At 43.0% G+C, this 25890-nt stretch overlaps 1 protein-coding gene across 5 annotated transcripts in view; it reads left to right on the top strand.

Moving 5' to 3' along the window:
- The window catches only part of SERINC5 (serine incorporator 5), a 207361-nt gene that overhangs the window by 134047 nt on the left and 47424 nt on the right, over positions 1-25890 (top strand). Inside the window, exon 1 of one of the 5 annotated variants that reach the window (XM_060295943.1) lies at positions 25033-25088. The exons of the other annotated variants lie outside the window; for them this stretch is intronic. The gene's annotated coding sequence lies outside the window, so the exon portion shown is untranslated. Of the gene's footprint in view, positions 1-25032; positions 25089-25890 lie in introns of those variants that run through there. 5 annotated transcript variants of the gene reach the window in all.

Here is a 25890-nt window from a genome sequence, read left to right as displayed (position 1 = left end):
CTCAACCACTGTGCCACCAGGGAAGCCCCGTAAACCCTTATTTTAAATATTTTCTTTCCTCTCAAGGGAATATTTAAAATCATTTTACATCCCACACATTTTGATATGCTTTGTTTTCATTATCATTCAATTCAAAATTTTTTCTAATTTCCCTTGTGATTTCTTCTTTGACCTGTTGGTTATTTAGAAGTGTGTTGTTATTTTCCAAGTATTTGAGGATTTTCCAGGCGTATTTTTGCTATTGATTTCTAGTTTATGCTTGTGGTGATAAGAGAACATATTCTGTATATATGTATTTCTTTTTGATGGCTCAGAAAATGATACATTTTGATGAATGTTCCATGTGCTCTTGAAAAGAACATGTTTTCTACAGTTATTGGGTAGTTACTGTGCCCATCATGGCTTGACCAAATGACAGCCTTACAAGTAAGACCAGAGTGTTGAGGGGGTTGACTTAAAGGTAGGAAGATGGAAATGCATATCGTGTAACCTGTTTTTCCTCTCCTAGTCTCTTTGCTGCCTGCTCAGTTTTCCATACTACCAGCAGGTTGGGTATAGCGTTCAAGTTGGTTGCTAGTGTTGTGCAAATCTTCTCTATCTTTACTGATAGAGGGGTCTAATTCTGTCAATTACTGGGAGAAGGGTGTTAAATTTTTCAAATATGATTGTGTTTTTGTCTCTTTCTGCCACTAGTTATGTCAGTTTTTAGTATATTTTCAAGTAGAATTTTTTTTTTTTGCGGTACACGGGACTCTCACCGCTGTGGCCTCTCTGGTTGCAGAGCACAGGCTCCAGACGCGCAGGCCTAGCGGCCATGGCTCACGGGCCCAGCCACTCCATGGCATGTGGGATCCTCCCGGACCGGGGCATGAATCCGTGTCCCCTGCATTGGCAGGTGGACTCTCAACCACTGTGCCACCAGGGAAGCCCCTGTTTAGTATATTTTGAAGCTCTATTATGTATACACACATTTGGGATTCTTATGTCTCCTTAATGAATTGATCCTTTTATAAAATGATCCTTTTTATCTCTGGTAATGCTCTTTGTCTTCATGTCTTTGTCTGATGGCCATACTACCCTTTTAACTTTCAACTCATCTGTGTCTTAGATTTAAAAATGCTCTTATAAACAACATGTAGTTGGGACTTGCTTTTTGATCCCTTCTGACAGTCTCTGCCTTTTAATTGGATGTTTAGATCATTTACATTTAATGTAATTATTCATGCTTGAACTTCAGGCTATATATTGTTGGTCATTTCCATTTCCTCGTCTGTTCTTTGTTCTTTCTTACCTTTTTTGGGGAGGAGGGGTAGGATGGGCATTAATTAAGTGTTTTTCAGTATTCTATCTTCTTTATTACCTTTTTATTCCTTAAAATTTTGTAAAGATTATAGTATGTATTATAACATCTTGAAGAAAGGATAAGAGTGGGTCAGTTTACTAGACTCTTTTTAGCAAATGACAAGTAACAAACAGTACTTTCTGCTTTATAAAAATAATATATAGTTATCATAGAAAATTTGGGAAATGCAGAGAAGTATAAAGAAGAAAATGAATATAATTTATAATCCTAGAGAGAACAAACCCTTGTTAGACTTGGAATTCTCTGGCAGACCAGTGGTTAGGACTCCGCACTCTCACTGCTGATGGCCTGGGTTCAGTCCTTGGTCAGGGAACTAAAAATCCCACAAGCCATGCAGAATGAATGAATAAATAAATAAATGAATGAATATTAGATCATGCTTTATGTACTGTTTTATATCCTAGCTACTTTCTCACAACATTATGGACATTTCCACATATCGTAAGAATGAGAACATTTTAATGGCAGTATCACATTTAATTGATCACGTGGACATTTATTTCACTATTTACCCTTTATTAAATGTTTAGTACATTAAAAAAACCCAAAAAACTTAAGTAACTCTTATGTAATCTTTCTTTAGTCCCATGCCCCTTTAGGTTAGAGCTCTGGAAATAGTCCTTCTGTAACACAACATGAATATGCGTTCCTAAAAATCACACTATGCAGAATGGAACAGCAAAAACCACAGGCCTTGTGGGGAAAATGGGGTTGGAGCACAGCATTGAAAGTTTTGTCAGTGACGCGCGCGCACACACACACACACACACACACACAAGGGAACCTGGTAAAAATGATATTACAGTTCTACAAATGTTAAATGGTTAAGAGATATGTAATACTACGAAAATTTGGCACTTGACCTTGAAAAAGACCTGAAATTTGCATGTGGAAGCAGGTGTCGGAAAAGTTGCAGCTGTGAGTTGTTGTGAAGTGGTGGATGGAGGGTTATCTGAAATTGGATGGAAAGTTGTTAACACCAGATGTGCTTTTGAGTGACTCATAATGCAGGTGGAGTGGAGGAGTGTGTGTTTCATATGTTCTATGTAGCTCAGTTCAGCTGGGCACAGTGTTCTGCCTTCAGTATATGTTTCTCACAGACAAAACTGCTAGTCCTGTTTTGCCCTTATTGTCCCCTAACATGGTAGGGGAGGAAAAAGTTTTTCTTGACCCTTTTAGGGTCTCTGGCTGGATCTGAAAATTAAACTGACGAAGATTAACAGGAGAAAAACATACACATTCATTTAACACAAGTTTTATTTGACCTGGGAGCCCTCATAAGGAAATGAAGAACCAAGAAATAGTGAAACCTACTTTTATATTAGATTGAACAAAGAGAGGCAGTTGTGGAAAAATGACTAAATTATGTGGGGAGGTGAAAGGAAGATAAAAATTATTTTAACAAGGTCTCTTTGTGTAGAATTCTCTCCATCTCAACTTCTTGTCCTTGTTAAGAATGTCTTCCTTCTGGTACAGGGAGGGCACCTCTCACGTGGGAATGTCATTTTCTGCTTTCAGGAAGAAACATGAAGGTCAGAGTGCCCTTCTTGCACCTGCTGTTTCTCAGGTGCCTTAACTCAAAATAATCAATATGCCAAAATGGCATATCCTGGGGTGAGATGCTCTAAACTCCTTCCATATCAATCCTGTTGGAACAAATTTGTATTTTCAGAGCAAGTATAGCAGAACCAGCTATAAAATGCATATGTCAGAAGCCCTGGACGTTGCAAACCTTCAGAAAGGCCGACCAATTCGTATGCCTGTTAGCTGCGTGAGGGAGGAGCTGGGCCCGCTGCTTCTCTTTGGACCAACTCCCAGAAAGTTGGTACTGGAAGTGGCTGGAAGGGTCTTCTGCTCCTCCCACCCAGTTGTGCTCAGATTTCTTGTACTATAGTAAGTGAACAACTTCAGAGATAGGAACTCTTCCTATCTTTGGAAACAGCTCTACTTCATTTTAGGGAGCTCTGGTTGAGTTCCTCTTCCTGCCAGCCTCCCCAGGCTGAAATGACTTGCTGTCCCGGAACTTGGAGAGAGTTGCAGTGGTTTTGTATAGAAGAGGCAGCATTGAAGGTGGGAATGGGCTCTGGCTCCTGGGGAATAGAGGACCACAGTTGGGTTGACGCAGCTCTCCTGGTTACGAAAATCCTCACTGTCTACCCAAACCTTAAACTGAAAATTGGGACATGCTGACAGAGGGGAATTGTACCTCTGGGTATGAGAAGTTTCAGTCGGAAGCCAAATTATTGGAACTTCTAGCACTCCCAAACAGTTTTTAAGGATAATGGTCGGGCAGTTTGAAATTAGAACCATCATGGGAAGTTTTTGGTTGACAGCAAGCCAGAGAAAGTCTCACTGCTGACCATGAGGTTTCTGATGTGAGTGAAGCCTGTCACTCCTTTGGTGGGTTACCATTCTCAGGTACCTTATGGACTGTGAGAATCTGGTTAGTTACACCGTCATCTTCTGGAGCTAGATGAATCCTTAAGGGAGTGGCATGTCCACGCTCTCATGTTATTGAAGAGACAGGCCTGCAGAGCTCAGGCCCTCTTCCAGATTCACACAGCTAATCAGCGTGCAGCAGGGACTGCCACCCTGGCCTGCTACCCTGGCCTTTGGTGTGCCCCCGTGGCCTGTACACAGTGGACATTTGGTAAATGACAAGAGGGAGAATGGATGAGTGTTGGGCTTTTTCTGAAGACATCTGCAATTCAACAGAGAGCTCATGGCTGCAGATTTTAAACATAATCTTATGGTTGAAATCTCACATTGGTTTTTTTCCACTGTATTTTGCTGCAGTCAAATCAGTTTAAACCTTTTGTTCTCTCTCTTCTCTTAAACTCCCAAGCAGTTGTTTGAATTTCTTTTTTCCAGGAAGTTCTGCTTCATCTGTGGATCATGGACTTTAGCAGAAAGCAGTTTTTTAGAATGTGCTTTTTTATTTCTTACCAAGCCGTGTAGTTTGTGAAAGTTGCAGGTTGCTGAGTAAGGGGTATTAGGCCATTTAGATTGAGCTGGTTAACCAATGAGGCGCTCTATGCAAATTGTTATACCCAGAAGTGGCTTCTGGCTGCAGGCTTTGAAAAGCATGAAGCAGTAAATTATTTCCTTATGATGGGGGGAGGAGAGGGATGAGGGTTGTCATGGGATTGTATTTTCTTGGAAGCTAGAGGTGCAGCAGAGCTGAGTCTCTGACTTCATTTTCCTGCTGTGACATGGCAGAAAGAAAGCAGGGCACAGAGCGCTGGAAGAGGCTGATACTTATCCCATTTCCCCTTCATTGTGAGTCTGACCTGACCGAATTCCCAGATTTTAGAGAGATGCCCCTCTTCTCCTCCACTCAGCACTGTCCTTCCATTCCCCCTTCCCGATCTTTCTAAGACTCTGAGAGTAATAAAAATGCTTGAGGTACTAAGAGAAAGTAGGGAGGGAGCTCCTGATAAAAAAAAAAGTATCTATTCTATAAGGCTTGTATTAGAAGAGTTAAAGAAAAAGCTATAACTAATCAAGTGAGTTGTGGCTTTTGGGAGGAACGATCTTTCACTAGTGGGTCCCCGGGGCAGTGCTGTTGGAATTTTGGGTGAAGCAGTTCTTTCTCTTGAGGGAGTCCTGAGCTGGTATTTAGTATGCTTGATAACATTAAGATTTAGCGCCTAAGCTAAGCCAGTTAGATATCAGTAGCACTCACTAGTCTTTGTGAAAACAGTCTCCACCTTTATAAGCAACAACCCACAAGGCCACAGAGGGAGGATGGTGCTGCCCAGATAAGAACCACTTGGTGGTTTGGCCTTGATAATTTTTCCATGGAGTTTAGAACTGCAAAATGGACTGAATCCTACTTCCAGTAGTACATACGGAAATGAAAAAGGGCACAGATAAGCAAGGTGGATGATTCTACCACAGCACCACCTTGACTTATATAACATGCATTCAAAACGTGACATACAGACAGCAGGTTGTATTTTGGATGTAGTTTACTTTCAGTGTTGCTCAAAAGTGTCATATTAAGATTGAGTGCTTAAGCTAAGCTAGTTAGATAAAGTTATGTGTTTGATAGGAGAAGGAAAAGCATGCTTTAAGGTGAGAGAGTTCATTTAGATATATTTCCGGTATGCATTTTGTAAGCTTTTTTTGTGGGTAGTCCAGAGACAGTACAGTTGAATAATTAAGAGCCAATTCTGGTGACAAGAAGCCTGAGTCCAGAGAGACAGGAAACTGAGATTATGAGCTTGGTTGCGCCGCAGATAAGGGTGTGTGCTATGATTTATTATTATCTGCATTACCCACAAGTTACATATGTAAATGCAGGCTTTTCTTGACTAAAGTGTACTGAAGTGAATAGAACTAGAAAAAAAAAAGTGTGCCACCCACAAAAGTGGGTGCCAAGATTATAGTTAAGCTGTCAGATCAGTCTTTGTCGGGGTGCTGCTGCTGGCTGTGGGTTACTAGGAAGTACTGAAAGGGCTGTTTTTGATACAAGAAAATTGTTAGAGGAATGGGAGCCTCCAGTACTGAGAATCAGCCATTTCCAATGTGCAGTCTCTTAAGAAAACTCAATGTTGAAAGATCCGTGAAATATTTAATGTAAACTTTACAAAGCATTTTATAGCTGACCAATAATTTAAGAATCACATGGAACAATTTCAGCTCCAAAGTGCTGGGAATTTGCCCTTGGGGACACTTTATTCCTGTTTAAATTAACAGGTGTTCAAAAAAACCTCATAGTTTTATTCTTATCCTTAAAGTGAGCTGGAGCAATGCCCAAGCGTTTACTTCTCTCTTGAGCAGAAATGTCCAGCCTTTTAAAATTATTATTTTAGGTTTCCTCTTTTTTCTTTTTTTGGATACTTCCTTATTTGTCTTATAAAAATGACAACATTAGGTTTTTTTAATTAAAGAAATTCTTTATAAAATTTTAAAAGTTAGTTTTGAGATATAGTTCACATACCATATAGCTCATCCATTTATTTATTTTTTAAAATATTTATGTATCTATTTATTTGGCTGCACTGGGTCTTAGTTGCGGTGTGCAGGATCTTTTAGTTGTGGGGTGCTGTCTCTTAGTTGCGGCATGTGGGATTTAGTTCCCTGACAAGGGATTGAACCCGGGCCCCCTTCATTGGGAGCCCAGAGTCTTAACCACTGGACCACCAGGGAGGTCCCTAGCTCATCCATTTAAAGTGTAAAAATTCAGTGGTTTTTAGTATATTCACAAAGTTGTACAACCATCACTACAGTCTAATATTAGGACATTTTTATCACCTCTGTGACCATTAGCAGTTGTTCCCAGTTTCTCCCCAAACTTCCTCAGATCCCTGACAACTGTTAATTTACTTTCTGACTCTATGGATTTGCCTATTCTGAACATTGCATGTGAATGGAATTGTACAATATGTGGCTTTTATGACTGACTTCTTTCACCTAGCATGTTTTCAAGGTTCATCCATGTTGTAGTATGTGTCAGTACTTCATTCCTTTTTATGCCGTATACCACATTTAACTCATCCATTTTTCAGTTGATGGTTGTTTAGGTTGCTTCCACTTTATGGCTGTTTTAAATCATTTTCCAAAGAGGCTGCTGCATCTTATATTCCTACCAGCAGTGTATGTGGGTTCTAATTTATCCATATCCTCACCAATGCTTATTATTGTCTGTTTTTTTCTTTTTTTAAAATTATATCCACCCTAGTTTGTGAAGTATCTCATTTTGGTTTTGATTTGCATTTTCCTAATAACTAATGATGTTGAGCATCTTTTCAGGTGCTTATTGTCTATTCATATCTTCTTTGGAGAAATGTCTGTTCAGATCCTTTGCTCATTTCTAAGTTGGGTTTTTTCAAAATTGAATATTAAGAGTTCTTTTTATATTCTAGATACCAGCTCTTTAAGATATGTGATTTGCAAATGTTTTCTCATTCTGTGAGTTATCTTTTCACTTTCTTGATGGCCTCATTTGCAACATAAAATTGTTAAAATTTTGATGTAGTCCAATGTATCAATTTTTTCTTTCCTGGCTTGTGCTATATCTTGTGTCTAAAAAGTGCTTTGTCCAACCTAAGGTCATGGAGATTTAGTCCTGTGTTTTCTTCTAAGAGTTTCATAGTTTTAGCTCATATGTTTAGGTCTTTGGTCCATTTTTTGAGTTAATTTTTGTGTATGGTATAAGGAATGGGTCCAGCTTTATTCTTTTGCAATTGGGTATCTATCAATAGCTCTAGCACTGTTTATTGAAAATACTGTTTTTTTTCTCCAGTGCATTAACTTGGCCCACTTGTCAGAAATTAATTGACCATAAATGTTAGTGTTTATTTCTGGGCTTTCAATTCTATTAATTTTTAAAAATTGATCCTACATTGGAGGAATTATCCATCTGGAATTTAGACACAGTGGGACTGTTGGTCAGTGAGCTGGAGGTTGCGGTTTGGGGACTGGTGACCAGTCAGTCTTAGATGGTTGGCTCATTTCTTCATGTGGTCATGAGATTAAATATTTTCAGATTTCTAACTGTAGGTTTCACAGGGCTGTGGTAGATGTTGGGAGGCATGAAAGATGGTTTTGTTTATACAAATCACAAAGTATAAATACGGTGTCAGTGGAAACTGGAGTCGTCCCTATATCACTGTTAAACTGTGCTTCTGAGTCATGGAGTTGTCAGGGCTAAAGTACGCTTCCTTGCTGTCTGCAGCACTAGCCAGCTCTTTATGTAATATTTTCATTTATTAAGCAATAACTTCATTAGAAAATGAATTTTGATTGGATTTTCCAAAGCAGTTATTGTTTTTCGAAGGTGCTAATCCCTCTTTCCTTTTTTCTTTTCCACATTTAGTTTGGTGAGGCAGTTAAGAATGCTGACTTTAAATCACACCTGGGTTTGGGCCCTGTCCTCACCCTTAATGAGCTGTGACCTTGGGCAACTTACCTTCTTGAGCCCAAGTTTCTCATTGCCGCAGTGGGGATAATAACAAAAGTAAGTATCTCACAGGTTGGAAGAAACTATCCACACGTAAGAGTCCATCCTAGCATTTGGGAGTGAGTGCTGCAGAAATGGGAGCAGTTGCCTTTGTTGTTGTTGTTTGTTTACATAGTTACAAAACACCCCCCCCACCCCCCAACAAAATCCTTCTGGAAAAAGTCGGCAAACAGAAATGCAAAGGGGAATAGCTTTTTGGTTAGATGTGAGGTTTGGGTGATGGGGCTGAGGACGCCGAAGCTGCACATTGCTGGAGCAGGTGGAACTGCCAGGAAGAAGGGAGCCCGTAGATTCCTTGTCCTTTGGGAACAAGCTTCCACAGGTTCCTTGTCCCCTTGTTCCTTGTGCCGTGGGAAGAGAGCTGGCAGCCGGGTAAATCTTCTAAGCGTCAGCTCCAGCTTTGCGTTTGAGGAAATGAGATGCTAGCTACTTTGGAGTTACCGGGTTCAGACCCCAGCCCTGTAAGCCTCTCAGCTTCTTTTTTGAGGGCGCTAAGAATAATATTGGTAACTAACATTGTAGTTCTAAGTGCTTTACTACATTTTCTGTCCTAACAATCCTATGATGTTGGAACTACTATTACCTCTATTTTGTAGATGAGGTGATTGAGGTGCAGAGCTGATAAGTAACCTTGTATTGATGGGATGAGCATTTAATACAAGCTAATGTTGAACACTTAACTATGTGCCAGGCACGTGGGCTGAGCACTTTACATGGCTGATCTCATGTCCTTCTTAAAGATGTCATCATTATCGCCTTGATACGGGGAACAAGTCTGTTTGCATTGCTCCACTGGCCAAGGGATTCCTACCTACAAAGGAGTAAGTTCCTGTCGTTTGTTTACTTTTACTCTTGCCTAGTGTTGTCTTAAACTGTGAATGTTTAACGTAGGCGACTTCAAATTCTTGTTTGTTTATATTGATTACTTTTCAGTTATTTGATAACTTCAGAGGTTGGTTGAAAAACTATTTTGTTTTATGCAGTCTCTGAAGAGATGATCCCAAGAAGTTAAATTAAAAAAAGAAGTTTCTATGTGATATTTTGAGGGAAAGGGACTCTTCTGAACTTACCATGAAATTTACTTTAAGCCTAAGTAATTTTTGTTTTCTGTCTTTTGCTTAAGTATCTTGTTGTTGTATAATTCGTTTGGAAGAGTTCAGAATGATCTTTTCATTTCTATTAGAAAGCGTGGGAGGTGTTCTCATGTTAGCAATGGGAAAAATGTGAATCATGGGACAGTTTAGAAATGGACATTTTGTGCAGTATCATAATGATTGAGAATGTAGGCAACCTGATTTTTTTTTCCTTACCGTAATAGTTGAAAGAAGAAGGCGAATGATAAAAGGAGATTTGGATTGTAGTTCAGATTTTAGGCTTGCTGCAAAGTGCCAAACTCAGTTTCACTCTCTTTTATGCTTAGTGTCTGTTTTTAAAGCTAGAGTCCAAAATAATTGCTAGAAACTTTTAAACATCATCCCTCTCTGTAGACTATAATTTTATCCTGAGTGTATGTCGGTAGCTCTTGGTGGCTGCGCCATCCTAGAGATGGCACCATAAAGGTTTGGGTTTGAGTGTTAGGACCTGGCTGACTGAGTTCATATCTCAGGACCTTAGGAAAGTTGCCTCACTTCTGTCCACATCAGTTTTCTCGTTTGTGAAAAAAATGGAATCGACATTCTTTTTTCCTTTTTCTCTCTTTTCTCCTTTCCTCTGCTTCTTCTTTTGTCTTTACATCACTCTTTCAAAGTCAGCATAACTTATAAATTTTTTCTCTGATTCTAAAAGTGGTACATTTTCATGCCAAAAAGTTAAGTAATACTTTCTCGTTTGTGAAAAGATGGCAAAATACCAGTGAAAAACTGGTAAATCATTATCTGCCTCACAGGATTGTGAGGATGAAATGAAACTATGTTAGGAATTTAGGGCCCTACCTGGCACCTAGAGAATACACAATACAATTTTCTGTTATTAAAAAAATTATTATTACTACTGCTACCACAACTTATAAGAAGAATAAACACTGCCAAATATCTTTCAGAATGATACTTGATGCTGAAGGCCTTGGCTGTATTATACTACAGCAAGCCTTTGGAATGGTGCTGAGTGAGGGCCAGTGAGGACAATGCATATCTAATGGGCCCTTCGGACTGCCTCAGGTCTTGTGTGCATTTAGGTGCTTTGGGTCTTTCTTGATTTTATGTTTCTGTATGGGGGCAGGTGGAGGAGGCTTTAAAACAGTGTACTCCAGGTCTCCTGGGGATGTGGTAATGCAACAACAGTTTTCGAAATCCTGATGGGCTTTGCAATCAGAGATTGAGGTTTCCTTATCTGTAAAATGGGGATTGTGATACTTAAATCATAGGGCTCTTCTGAAGATTAAATCAGGGAATTCCCTGGCAGTGCAGTGGTTAGGACTCCGCTTCCACTGCAGGGGGCACGGGTTCAATCCCTGGTTAGGGAACTAAGATCCCGCATGCCTTGCGGCCAAAAGAAAAGATTAAATCAAAGAATGTCTTGAAACACCTTAGTGTAGTACCTTGATACAGAGGACGTGTTTAAGAAATGGTAGGTAACTATTATTTATAATGAGTACTGGGTAGAAGGCTCTCCCTGGTTTCTTAAGACACTCCCAGTCTTTTTTTTTTTTTAAGACATTCCCAGCTTTAATTTTCGGTGTTTTGATGGCAGAACAGCATATAATTCTTTGGATTGTTTTTTTTGAATTTTATGTCATTTTTTTTAACACCTTTATTAGAGTATAATTGCTTTGCAATGGTGTGTTAGTTTCTGCTTTATAACATAACAAAGTGAATCAGCTATACATACACATATATCCCCGTATCTCCTCCTTCTTGCATCTCCCTCCCACCTTCCCTGTCCCACCCCTCTAAGTGGTCACAAAGCACTGAGCTGATCTCCCTGTGCTATGCAGCTGCTTCCCACTAGCTATCTGTTTTACATTTGGTAGTGTATATAAGTCCATGCCACTCTCTCACTTCGTCCCAGCTTACCCATCCCCTTCCCCCGTCCTCAAGTCCATTCTCTACATCTGTGTCTTTATTCCTGTCCTGCCCCTAGGTTCTTCAGAACATTTTTTTTTTTTTAGGTTCCATATATACGTGTTAGCATACGGTATTTATTTTTCTCTTTCTGACTTCATTCTGTATGACAGTTTCTAGGTCAATCCACCTCACTACAAATAATTTCGTTTCTTTTTACGGCTGAGTAATATTCCATTGTATATACGTGCCACATCTTCTTTATCCATTCATCTGTCGATGGACACTTAGGTTGCTTCCATGTCCTGGCTATTGTAAATAGAGCTGCAGTGAACATTGTGGTACATGACTCTTTTTGAATTATAGTTTTCTCAGGGTATATGCCCAGTAGTGGGATTGCTGGGTCATATGGTAATTCTATTTTTAGTTTTTTAAGGAACCTCCATACTGTTCTCCATAGTGGCTGTATCAATTTACATTCCCAGCAACAGTGCAGGAGGGTTCCCTTTTCTCCACACCACCCTCTCCAGCATTTATTGTTGGTAGATTTTTTGATGATGGCCATTCTGACTGGTGTCGTGTCCCCTGCATTGGCAGGCAGATTCTCAACCACTGCGCCACCAGGGAAGCCCCCTCATTTAGTTTTGATTGACATTTCTCTAATAATTAGTGATGTTGAGCATTCTTTCATGTGTCTGTTGGCAATCTGTATGTCTTCTTTGGAGAAATGTCTGTTTAGGTCTTCTGCTCACCTTTGGATTGGGTTGTTTGTTTTTTTGATATTGAGCTGCATGAGCTGCTTACGGTATTTCTTCCCTTCTGATATTCTTTGATTTTGCCAAGGTTGTCTTGTTTTTTTAATGTACCCCAAGAGAATGAATTTTTCTTTTTTTTTGTTTTTTTTTTGTCACCGTACTGCGGGGCGTGCAGGATTTTAGTTTCCCGACCAGGGACCAAACCTGTGCCCCCTGCGGTGGAAGCGCGGAGGCCTAACCACTGGACTGCCAGGGAATTCCTAGAATGAATTTTATAAATAAAATAGACAGCTAGATAGCAAGTCATAGCATATGTGGAAGGTAGCAAATTAAATGGGCTTTGTACTTTTTTCCGGGTCGGAAGACTTCTACTCTTTTATTCTTCACTGATTAAAATTTTGCATAATTTTCTTTTAATTAAAAGAACTTGTTATGAAATTCATCCTAATGTTGAAAACCTGGAAAAATCAGGACAAGGTAAAGAACACAAAGATGATTTAAAAATCACAGCTCTGGTTAGTTTTAGTGTGTTTACTCTGTCTTTTCCCAAGGGTGTGTCCGTGAGCATTTTCCCATATTAAATTATTTAACGACATCTTTTTCAGGGACCGCATATGTGTCTGTCAGAATCCCCTTATCTTGTCATATTGAAGCAGTGTTTGATCCCCCTGGAAATGTGCGTTCCCTATTTGCCATCCCTGAAGAGTCCTCCTGAGTGGAGAGCTCGGGAGCTTCCTGTGAGGGGTGTGAAATGTCTTCCTTAAACACACACCCGCACCTGCCATTGGCTTGTTCCAGATCCGTGGAAGAGGAGGCCCTGCCGCTGCAGAAGCAAAGCCCTCACCCTAGTTCCCTGAGCTTGGGTACAGCATTGAAGGAGCCACAGATCACCTGGGAGCTTATTATTGAATAAGTGCAGGTTCCAGTTCTGAGTGGTAGTTGGGGGCTGGGACCTGACGGGCTCCCAGCGATGCCCACACTGCTGGCCCAGGAGCCACACTTGGCACCTCGAGCTCGGGCACCTCAGAATTTGCCGAGCGCTCTCCGCTCTTGCTGTGAAGCAGTCTGTGCCTTAGTCTACTCTGGGCCCGTCTGTTTGGGGGCCTTCCTGCACTTCCTCTGTCCATCCCCTCATCCAGGCTCTTGTCCATAGCCCTGTGCTCTCACCACATCCCCACCTAATGCGCTCTTGTCACTCCAGCAGCTCTTGGCTTCCTGGACCTCCCCCTCCTGCCACCACCAAGTCAGGGGCCAGGAAGGTTTCTTCGCGACTTCGACTTCATTGCTGCCCCCATCGCCCCAGCTTCCTGTGCAGGCGCTCGGGCCTTGTGCTGGCTGATTCCCTCTCTCTCTGTGAGGCACCCTCCGTCAGTCCTGCCCTGGCCCCAACCCGGCATTTGCCCCACTTGGGCCCCTTGACCCTTGGATTTCCCTGGGGGAAGGAAGGAGGGGCGAGACAGACCAGACTCCTGCAGGGAACCCTCTAATCTGTCTACCCCCTATCCACTCCACCCAGCTGGCTTGAGAAACACGGGGTGTGACTGAACAAATCACAGTAATTCAGGTCCATTTCCTGAACCGCCTACCCCTTGGGCCTATTTACCTTGCAGCCCAATAACAGTTCATTGAGTATGTGTGTCAGCCTGGCTTTTTGATCCGTGGCGTTTGGTTTTGATGCCGGGGTACTGTTCTTCCACAGTGTAGGGCCAGTAGAAGGGCTCTATCTTTGTAGTTTTAAGTGGCAGAGGGAACACCACTCCCAACTTGGGAAGTGACTTCTGTCATTGAAAAGAATGCCCCTGGGAGAACATCCCTTAGACTCCCCTCTGCCCTCCTTGCTGGCATAGCCAGTGCTCTGATGGATTAAAAATATGAAGGTGAAGGTTGTGGCGGGGGGGGGGGGAGGGGCTATATAAGAATATTTTCATTTCTGTTGATATTTTGATAGGAAAAAATATGATTCATGCACTCCTTCGTGTGTGGCCTCGGTTCCTTTTGCAGAGGTATTTTAAGAACATTAACAGGAAGCTTCTCAGGATGGGGGCGCGGTCGCAGGGGGGAGTTGCACATGTGTGAGAGTTCTCTGCCGGCCGGTGTGATGAAAGCTGCCTGTCGCTGAATAAAAGCAACCTCACAAACCCTGACACCTAGGGTTTGGTGCCAGCTGGCCTTGTCATGAGACCCAGGTTCAGAAGAGGGTAGGCGGGTTGCTGATAAGATCCACCGGGCCCCTGGGCAGCTCTTCAACCAAAAAAGGCAGTTAACTGTGGATATTTGCCTGGGGGAAGGGTACACACCTATTCATTCCTTCCTCTTCAAGCTACAAGTATGAGGGAGGAGGTAAACTTCGGGGATGGAAGGAGAAGGGGGCTGGGAAGAAGGCTTCCTGAATCTTTGAGGGACTGAGGAACGGCAATCTCAACTGTGAGAAGGTGTTTTCTCAGCTGTAGGAAAACAGTGCAGCTGTTACTCCAGCTCTGAGAAAAGGCTGCGGGACCAGGACCTTTCATGTGGCCACCAGGCTTTCATGTGGAGAGACGGGTGAGGGCGTCCCTTTAGGAGGGTCCCCGTGAGAGCCACTGCGGCCCTTTCTCTCTCCCTTCCCCGCCCCTGAGGGCTGGCGCCGCACGGGAACGGGTTTTCCAAGCCAGAGGCCTTTGTCTGGCATCTCTCTTTTCCAGTTTTTCTATTCGTTTATGTGAAAACAGGTTTAAAACGTCACCTTCTATCAGGCATTCTGGGAATCCTAAAGAATAGGATTATATGAAATCCTGACTGCTGGAAAATCTAGGGCAGGAGGCGTGTGTGAGTCTGTCCTTGCACAGAACCACTGCAGCTAGTCTCACCTTCAGAGATAGCCAGCTTGTCACTTGTCGGGGGTCGGAGGTGTCTTGAGCAGTGGCCTCTTCCTACGGCGGGGAGGGAGAGTGACCAGCAGTTGACCCTGCGGTTGTGTGAGGGATGCGGGGAGGGACTTGCCTGCTTCTCAGAAGTAGGGAGGGAGGCGCTTCAGGGGCTTGGGCACTTAGCAGCCATAGCCCGTAGCTTCCAGAGAGCTCAGTTTTGTGGCCACCCCAGGGCTGACTCATCGTGAGCCACTTTAACTGTGTTGTGATGGAAACCTTTCAAACTGTACTAGACACTTAGACACTTACTGCCTTCTTGCTGGAGTCGACAGAGCGTTGTTTCAACTACTTATGGTGCCACGTTTTTAGTGGGTTTGCGTGTCTGTGAGTTGATTGCGCTATGGATGCAGAAGTGTGGGACCCACGGGCTGAGTTTTTAGCTCGTCCTGCCTCCAGACTGCTGAATTGTCTCAAATGCTGTGTTTTTTGCTGGTCCACTGATGCCCACCACTAGATTTGTCCTTCAGTCAAATAACCTAACCTTTCTGGGCCTCCGATTTCATATCAGGAAAATGAGGGGACTGGACTGGATCAGAGGTTTGCAACCTAGGTGCTGCGACATGGCCCAGTTTGGGTGGAATTTGGGGGATGCCGTGTTTGATATAAATCGACTAGAATGCAAGCTCCATGAGGGCAGCGACTGTACTCCTAGCTCCTAGAACAGTGCCTGGTCACTAGTCCGCATTTGATAAGTATGTGTTGTATGTATATATAAGAACATTTGTAGTGTTTTAGTGCACCCATAGGTTTTATACATTGGAGTTGCACGTGGGATTTCACTTGGTAGGGAAAGGAGTGCACTGCTAACCCCTTGAAACTGCTGGCCCACCTGAGCTCTGAGGTCATGCCTGCTGGAACTGTCTGTGAAATGAGCCCATTTCTGTTCTCCTCCCCAGAGCACACTTGGATCTAGTTGGCTCTGTGGCCTCCATCACCAGGATTGGCAGCGTCTGGGGATTGGACTGGCGTAAAGGACCTCTTAGAAAGGGCTTGGCACATTTCTTCATTGCGGCATAATCTCCACGACACAATCAGGCACATTTTGGGCTTTGTGTTTCATTAACTGTTTGTTGATAAGCTATTATGAAGTGGAACAAGCAGGATTTTGCCCCCCTCTCTCATTTTGATGAGAAGCCTTAAAACTGACTTTTAAAAATGGTTTAAACCTAATGAGCACTTTTCTTCCCATTGTCCTACACTCTTCCATTTTGAATTTCAAGGTTTTGTTTTCCTACAGCATTTTTTTTTCTGGAACTTGCTTAACTCATCTTTCTCAGAACTGTTCTGCTGCAGGTATTTGTGGCTTCAGTGGGTGCAAATGAATGTTCTGATTGCCTTGCTTGTTCCTCAGTGGAAATAAAGAGGGCACGTGGGAAGTGCTTCCACACACATGACAACTTTTCCCCAAGTTGCTAGGATGCTTTCCTGGATTTAGATCTCAGAAGTTTTATTTCTGAAAGTATTTTCCTTCAACAGATGCATTTATCATTCACATTAGGGCAGAAAAATGAAAGCATTGTTAAAAGTGAGGTAGTAATGATTTGATCCCATCCCCCTCCCATCTTTACCTCTTTCCATATCTACCTGATGGACTGAGGAGGGGGGCCTCTCTGGGGAGGAGGGACATGACTATTGATGATGTAGATGATAAGTACAGGTGGCTTTCTTGGGAAAGTGGATGGATACCCTGTATTAGGCTCTGCACTGAGAGCTTTTCCTGAACTGACTCATTTAATCCTCACAACAATGCTGTGAAGTAGGTATTTTTATTCCCATTTAACAATGAGATAATTGAAACCTGGAGAGGTAAAGAATTGGCCCAAGGCCGCTTAACCAGGCTGCATTGGAGCTTGGGTGTGAACCCAGACAGGAGCTTGGGTGTGAACCCAGACAGCCTGGCTCCATCGAGAACGGGGGAGGGCATTTGTCTGAGACATTTCTGATCGTCTCCACTTGTGAGGGAGAAGAGGGGGAGTTGCTTCTGGCATGTAGTGGGGAGAGGCCAAGGATGCTGCTAAACGTGCCACAGTGCACAGGACAGCAACCCCCCCCCAAAGAATTATGGGGCTCCCAATGGTGCCCCAAAGAGTTTGACAAACTTTGCTCTAAATGATCTGTCTCCCACGAGTGTTTCTGCTTTCTGGCAGTTCAACAGAAAACGGTTAGTTTACCTTTTAACCTTAAACCTTATAGGTTCTCTCAACCAACTTACTAAAGTATATCGAGTGTGGTATTTTTTAGAAGATGCATAAGCGGAGGGTGGTGTGAGGGAATGACTCAAAGAATCCAACTGCTGTCTGAGAACAGAGAACTCAATCAGCATTCTGTAAGTAACCCTAACCTCGTGAGAAAGAGACTCCCAACAAGGGGAACGGTTGTGTCCAGATTCGTTGTGACCCAAAAGCCAGTGCTGGCTTGGTGGGTGTTGATGACCTGTCCTTTGCCTGTTTCAGATTCGGTCCCAGTGGCTGTGGGTACTCAGTGCTCATGAAGGAAGGACACTGACCCTTGACAATGCTTTTCATGGAAATGCTGTTGAAACCAGCACGTTCTAGAATGTTGAAACCTGTGTGAGAAACCTCCTGTCCCAAACTCCTTTCCGACAACCCTCCAGAATCGTGTCGTGACAGTTATGGAAAAGATTGTGAAAATCTTGGAGCTTTAAGTGATTCTCTGAACTCAAAAGGGAAAAACTTAAGAACCTGAAATGAAGGAAACACAAGAGCCAATTTCTGGGCCAGGCAAATACACAGCTTCTTGTTCAACTTGCACTCTTAGGTAGCCATTTAATTTTTCCTATTTCATTTTCATTTGCTTCAAATTCTACCAAGTAGAGGTTTATTTATAGCAATTAAACTCTAAAAAACTTTATAAGGGTTAAAAAATTTTTAAATTGAGGTAAAAACAAAATTCACCGTCTTAACCATACTTAAAAATACAGCACAGGGCTTCCCTGGTGGCACCGTGGTTGAGAGTTCGCCTGCCGATGCAGGGCACACGGGTTCGTGCCCCGGTCCGGGAAGATCCCACATGCCGCGGAACGGCTGGGCCCGTGAGCCATAGCCGCTGAGCCTGCGCGTCCGGAGCCTGTGCTCCGCAGTGGGAGAGGCCACAACAGTGAGAGGCCCGCGTACCACAAAAAAGAAAACAAACAAAACAGCACAGTAGAATTTTCTAGTTTTATGCCTCAGTTACAGTGATAGTTCACTCTGGCTGTTTTCTACCAATCACATAGCAGAAGTAGATCTCATTTACTCGCTGGCTGATTCGTTTAGCAAATGCTTGAGTGCTTACTACCTGTAAGGTAGAAGAGAAATGTTGTTTTGTTTTCTTCCAAAAGAGAAACTTGAAGTGTTTTTCTAATTACAAGATATGTGCTGGTTACAAAGAGTTCAGAAAATACAGAAAAGCGTAGTCACTCATAATCCCACAATTCTGTTAACTACCATTGACATACTGGTATATCCTTTTAGATTGTTTTTTGTTGTTGTTATTGCAGATCTGTATCGTGTTATAATTTTACCCCAAATGCTATCATGCTCTATACTGTTGTGTTATTATCTATTTTCAGTTAATGCAGTGTGGACATCTTTCCATGGCCGTAACTTTTCCTGTATAATCATTTCAGTGGGTGCATTGGATTCAATGATATGAATGCACCATTATGTCAGTGATCAGTACTCCTTCCAGTACAGAAAGGAGCATCCAGGTTCCTTTCTTCTAAACAACTTGTTATGTTAACGCAAGTTCGTGTGCGCAACACACAGTGAGGACAAACAAACCCAAACATCGGAGTTTGGAGCAGAGAAAGGTTTGTTGCAGGGCCACGCAAGGAGACGGGTGGCTCGTGCCCCCTCCAAAACCCCGAACTCCCCGAAGGGTTTCAGCAAAGCGTTTTTAAGGCCAGATGAGGGAAGAGGGTCACAGGGTATGTGATCAGCTTGTGCACAGTTCTCTGATTGGCTGATGGTGAGGTAACAGGGCAGTGTCACAGGGGTTAACACTACCAGTCCTTAGGCACCAGTAGGTCTGGGGGCTATGTGCTCATGGTCATCAGGTAGTTCACGTCTTTCATTTGGTGGAGGTTTTCACATCTGCCAAGCAACTCAGGAATGTGCATTAGATGCTGTTATCTAGGTACTTCAGAGAGGAGCTGAAGCAGAGGGTTTGGGGGAATGCCCCATAGGGTCATTTCACGGGTAGAAACAAGGTCTGTTGTTTATTGCTGCATTCTCAGGAATTAACATTGCACAACTGGGTATGTAGTATACTAACCATTAGTTGAGTGAATGAATGGTCTGGTTATTTTCCATAGGATTAGGGGTAGTAGGGCTTTTAAAGTGGGCTAGGGCTTGGGGATGAGAGAGGGGGGAACTTGGTAATGGGAGTGGTTGAGCTGCTCTGGCAGGGCGCTAATAGAGGGCATCCAGGTCCACTGCAGCCAGAGGTTGCCAGGAGAGAGGAGGGGCACACAGAGGGAGATGCCTTCTTCAGATACCTGTTGAATGCTTACTGTACCCCTGAGAGCAGGAGAGAAAAACTGCTTCCTCACTTGCTGCTTCCTTCCCACACAGCCAATTTCCCTTCTGTAGGAAACCAAGGTTTCAGGCCAGTGTTGTCTGTCCAGTGCACCCTCTGTATATGCCAGCAGTGAATAGAGCAGAATGGCAAAGAGCCTACAGATTCAAATCCTGGCTCTACCACTCACCAGCTCTGTCCGGTGGGGTTGATATAATAGCTCATGATAAGTTGTAGTACCTTGCAAAGAGCAAGGGATTAATAAGTGTTAGCTAATATTATTATGGATTAAGTAAGCTTTACTAGGTTCCCCTATATTCTTTTGTGTGGGAGAAATCCACTGTAAGCTCCAAACAAACCAACTTACTAACACATGTATAATATGTGTTGAGGTTTCTAAAACACAATCCTTTTGTGAATTAGCGACTACCTGCCACCTGTATTTCTTGTGCAGTAAGATACGCCTTTATTGAGCAGAGGAATTGTGTGTTCTTGTTCTCCCAGCTTTCAAGTCGCATCATTCTCTCGTATAGCTACCGGTAAAGGGCAGCACGTGGCACCACGGTGGCAAGAGTTGCTATTTACCACTGCCTCTGCCTCCTGACTGTAGTGGAGGAAAAGGCCTGTATAAGCTCAGTGGGAAGCTGTTTCTGAGCATCTAGTGAGGAGAATGAGGTGCAAAATATTGGTTGTGTAGTCCAGAATTTAAATAAATACTGCTATCAAAGTAGAATCAGTTGTTCCTTACCTCTCTGCTGACCGCTGGTGATTCATAGATAATCCTAAAACCTCAAAGGAGAAGGAAGGAAAGTGGGCTGTGACATGGCATGAGTAGTATTGTGTGTTACCCAAAGATGTGGAAATGGAAATTAAAAGATAGCACCGTTCACTTTAATAAAATGTTCTGAACCTGGTTTTATGTCTTGTGTGTTTTTCTTCTCTTTCCTTGGTATTAACGCCCCCCCCACCCCCCCAGCTTGCACAGGAACACCTGGGTTCTGCTTCCAGCAGCTTCAACAACTTCAGTTTTTTAGGAACTTCCTTACTGCTGCCCCGCCTCCTCGCCATGTATTAAGGGACAATATTGTAATTATTGTAGTTAACAAAAAATCTCTAAGGTCTTTCCTCAGTTCTGCTAGGGCTCCTGCATTTCCAAGTCAGGAAAAGGGACTGAATGAAGGTCCGTGTCAGGTTTGAAGCAATCTTTCCTTTTGCAGTTTCAACTTAGTTTTGACGTGCTAAAGCCAACTAGGCTGTCCAGAGCTCTCAAGGAATAAGTCTGAATGAATGAATGTTTTCCACTTTGCTGAGGGATTTACATTCCCCCAAACTAAAGCATTGGAACTGAAAAAAATGTGATCTGTGTTTGCGGTGATTCTTGCGACAGAAGTGTCCTACGCAACTCGTTTGCCTTCCTAAGTGGAACGAAGGGAACCCGAGTTAATGGGGTGCCTGAGTCATTATGATGAATTTGAGTTATCTCACTGCCGCGGGAGCTGAACATCGCAGAATGTAGCCCAGGAAGCAGTGGGGTGATGCTCATAGAACCTGCGCCTGCTTGAAGAGCTTTTGACTGCTCCACTTTTTAATTCTTCCCTTTCTGATTGATTTTTCTCTCTCTCCTTGCTTTGGGTTTAACCCAGCGTGCTTGCCTCTTGCAGGTCATTTTTCAACATCTAAGAACTTGTGGATGGTAGGGATCAATCAGATCACCTCTTACAGGGATGAACAGACTGTAGCATGGGTGCCACCATGCACATGGTGCTCATTGGTCCTTGCATTTTCCCTGTGGATTGAGACATTCAGCCTTAAAACCTACCTCAGGACCGCCACTGCCAATGAGTTGAGCGTCAGATGAAACCTGTTTACCTATCCTCTGTCATCTGCCTAGGCTCCTTCAATGTGCAAGTGAGGAAAACCAAGACCCAGAGCTGCACAGAGTTAGAATCCAGGCCTTCTGGTTCTCAGACCCGTACTCTTCCCACCAGTGGGCTTAAGCAAGCCTGTTGGAACTGTGAAAAAAAGACCTGAGGGAGGAAGAGGGGAACTCTCACAAGATACATGAGCATGTGTTTGTGCTGATTCTATGACATCTCTTTGGCTTTCTTCCTGATTCTTTGCTATTTCCAATTGGTGGTGTTGTCAGCAGGGAATTCTAGGTAATAAAGGAATTGTGCTTTTTAGTTTAACAAAAGAACCCGGAAGTTACTACCAGCCCTAGCTCATGTTTCGCTTCTGTGATCACTTCCTCACATGCCTGGCATCAGTCCTTAGAAGAACTGTCAGCCCAAGGCCAGTGGGAGGACAAGGAGAATGTGTATTTATTTACTGTGGTTTTGGTAGTGTGTGTGTGCACGTGCGCACGCGCGCACGAGGGCACGCACCTTAGACAGGAGAAGAAAACTAACACTAAGGGGGAGGCCCAGCTCCAGGTAGCAGCAAGAGGCTGGCTAATCCTTTCATTTGGACTCTGCCCGGCAAGGACAAAGCACCTTCTATTTAGAAAAGCCTTTGCTATTCATGCTGTTGCTATTGCAAAGGAAGTTAGATAGAGGGTGTGAACGGCTCTTTGAAATTTTTCTCTTTCAGTATATTTGGGGGAGGGAAAGTTTCTTCAGAAAGAAAGAAAACACACAAGTCAATACCACACTGCAAATACTTCTGTATCATTATCTTGAAACTTAGTTACTTTTCTTAAATAGTCCGTTTTCTTTTTCTAATCACGAGAGTCATACATGCACATGGTAAAAACCCAGACAGGGGAGCAAAACAGTGAGACATGGCTATCTTAGTTTCCTCCCCACATCTAGGCCCACTCATCTAGGCCCAGGTGATCGATGTTAGCGGTCTTTGTGTCCACACACATATTCCCCACGTACAGATATGCGTACGTATAAAATATCTGGGCATACTGGCTGTCTTCGTTTGCTGAAGCTGTCATAACCCAAGTACCACAGACCAAGTAGTGTAAACAACAGAAATTTAATTTCTCACAGGTCTGGGAGCTAGAAGTCCGAGATTAAGGAGGCTTCTCTCCTTAACTTGTAGATGGCTGTCTTCTCCCTGTGTCTTCACATGGTCTTCTTTCCGTGTGTCTCTGTGTCCTAATCTCTTCTTCTTACAAGGACACCAGTCATATTGGATTAGGGTCCACCCCAGTGACCTTATTGACTACCTCTTTAAAGGCCATCTGTCTAAATAAAGTCATGTTTGGAGATACAGGGGGTTAGGATTTCCAACATATGACTGAAGGGGCGGGGGCAGGGACACAGTTCAGCCCATAACACTGACTTATTCTTTTAAACTATGTCCTATTGTATGGATAGTCCATAATTCATTTATTCTGCCCCTGTGTAGCTGGAGAATAAGACCTTTTTTATGCTTTTTTTCTTTTTTAATTTTATTTATCTTTGGCTACGTTGGGTCTTCATTGCTGCGAGCAGGCTTTCTCTAGTTGCGGTGAGCAAGGGCTACTCTTCAATGCGGTGCGCAGGCTTCTCTTTGCGGTGGCTTCTCTTGTTGCGGAGCATGGGCTCTAGGCGTGCAGGCTTCAGTAGTTGTGGCACATGGGCTCAGTAGTTGTGGCTCGTGGCCTCTAGAGTGCAGGCTCAGTAGTTGTGGTGCACGGGCTTAGTTGCTCTGCGGCATGTGGGATCTTCCCAGATCAGGGATCGAACCCGTGTCCCCTGCATTGGCAGGCGGATTCTTAACCACTGCGCCACCAGGGAAGTCCCCGTTTTTATGCTTTTAATTAACAACCTATACCTAAATCTCTGTGCTCTTGTGTAAGTATACCTACAGGATGAACTTCTAGAAGAATTGTAAGCATCGCCCTCCCAAAAGATTGTCCTGGGTCCCTCTTGAATGTCTACTGATTTCTTGTGGAAAAAGATTGTGTGCAGTATCTATAAATTAAAGCCCTTAATAATGAACTCTTTGTGATACAATGTGAGTGTGAGAAATTCAGAGTGCAGCACATGACTTGTGCCCTTGGCCCTGTGGAGTGGGATTGCCAGCCCTTTTGTTTGAGGAGTGTTGCTGTTAGGACTTTATCATATATTATTCATTCAACATTTATTGAGCCATTGATGGGCACTGTTTTGTTCATATGTTGTTGTTTGTTTTTTGATAGACTTTATTTTTAAGAGATATTTTAGGTTCACAGCAAAATTGAGAGGAAGGTACAGAGATTTCCCGTATACCCTCTGCGCCTACACACGCACAGCTTTACGCATTATTCACGTCCCTCGCCAGAGTGGTACATTTGTTACAACCAGTGAACCTACATGGACACATCATTATTATTTAAAGTCCATAGTTTACATTAGGGTTCACTCTTGGTATTGTCCATTCTACCTTTGTTTTTTATACCTTGACTTGTTCAGTAAAATGTTTAGGTCCTCTGGAGTCGGGGGTAACAAGACAGAGGCACTTCTCCAAGCTTGTGACAGCCCCTGAAGTTAGGTTGGCCAGGAGTTGCTTTCTCCAGTTTTGAGGGTGAAGAGTAGGGGAGTGACATGTTCACAGTAATAAAGCTGTAAGTGGCAAGGAATAAAAGGTAAACCCATTTTATTCTAAATTATGCTCTTCCGGAAAGAAGTAGTAAGTCAGCAGGGCTGTGAGATTTTCCTCACTGCTAACATAACATTGCTTGTGTGGATGCTGTTTTGAATTTCCACTTCCGTATCAGCGTTTAGCTTAAGATAATGCACTTGTACTATGGTATTGATGATTGGCATAGTTTGCTTTCATAAATAACTTTTAGGCTAGTAGAGAAGTGCTCTTTGATTCTAATATTAGGCATGTGTGTATGTATGTACACTTGTCTGTATATATGTATACACACATAAATATCATAGCACCACATGTAGGGTGAAAGTGAAAAATAAGGAGAGTTTAAAAAATTAGATCCATACAATGACACATGACTTTAATGACAGAGTAGGATTAAACCAATGTGATTTTCTCTTCACGTTTTCCGTGATCACATTCCTCTGTCACTATTTGTCTTTAAATGACCCATTAGGCTGACATTATGTCTGTATGTGCTCATTTTTCCCCTCTGTGGAGATAGTAAGTGTAAATGTTGATTCTGCTATGGGTAAGTTCTCTCATAGGATGTATCAACTGCTTCTAAGGATTTCTTTTTCCAGATAGGATAAATATTTGATCACATTTGAAATACAGTAAAACTGGTTATCTAAGACCATAGAGCTTAAAGAGTTAGCAACCGTTGAATGAGGCAGTTTGGAAAGAATTTGGCAGGCAGAGGAGGAGGGAGGCGGGTCTGGGCCAGAAGCCATCTAAGCCAGTGGGAGCGGAGAAGAGGGAGCCGGGGAGGGAGAGGAAAGAAAAACTGGGGCATATGAGTGGAAAGGGATCAGTAAAATCAGGGACAGAGAATATGGATGAGTGAACTGTAAAGGAAGGTGGCCTGTAAGAACACCACACAGGCAGCAGTGTTAGGATCCCACTCGTGTGATCTGTTAGCTCAGCCCGATAGAATAGCTTGTCTTGCAGAGCAGTCCCAGCCTTCTGAGGCAAGAAGAGTCTTGAGAAAAATGGCTTAGAAAACTGAAGGTAAGATGGAGAGAGTACATTAAGAAATTTTAAGTAATGAAATAGTACAGAATGACAAAGGGCTCCAACAATGGCGGTTCCATGAAGTAGATGAAATATCTTGGGAAATGTGTATGTTTCTAAGATCTGTCCTAACGTCATTATGATTATAACCTGTTGTGGTCTTACACCTGTGGTCTCTTCTTACTGTAAGTGATGTTTATAGTGTAGCCTTCTAATTGATGCTTGTTTTGAAGCCATGCAAAGCTCTGAACTTCCTACTAAATAACTATCAAGAGATTGCATTGTTAGGTTTTATGTATAGTGTTAATACATGTAGATTTGGTTGTTATTCGTGGTTTATGGTAATCTCTTTTGTATTATTCCCTATTTGCTAAACGGATATCCCTCCCTAATACCAGGTGTGTCTGATTAGGTTGTCCAAGAGACCACCAAGTACACTAAGTACTGTTAGCACCCTCACTTTAAAAAATGAGGAGTCTGGGGCTTCCCTGGTGGCGCCGTGGTTGAGAGTCCACCTGCCAATGCAGGGGACACGGGTTCGTGCCCCGGTCCGGGAAGATCCCACATGCCGCAGAGCGGCTGGGCCCGTGAGCCATGGCCGCTGAGCCTGCCCGTCCGGAGCCTGTGCTCCAAAACGGGAGAGGCCACAACAGTGAGAGGCCCGCATACCGCAAAAAAAAATGAGGAGTCTGAGCCTTGAAAACGCTCATAGCTGGTAGGTGGCAGAGCCAGGGCCCAAACCCAGGCTTACTAAAGATCTAGTTTCCTTTTAGGGCAGTGAAAATACTCTGCTACATAA

Source organism: Globicephala melas, chromosome 3 (genome assembly GCF_963455315.2).
Source record: "Globicephala melas chromosome 3, mGloMel1.2, whole genome shotgun sequence".
Classification (NCBI taxonomy): domain Eukaryota; kingdom Metazoa; phylum Chordata; class Mammalia; order Artiodactyla; family Delphinidae; genus Globicephala; species Globicephala melas.
The sequence above is the reverse complement of the archived record's forward strand: the minus strand, read 5'-3'. Positions and strand labels throughout refer to the sequence as shown.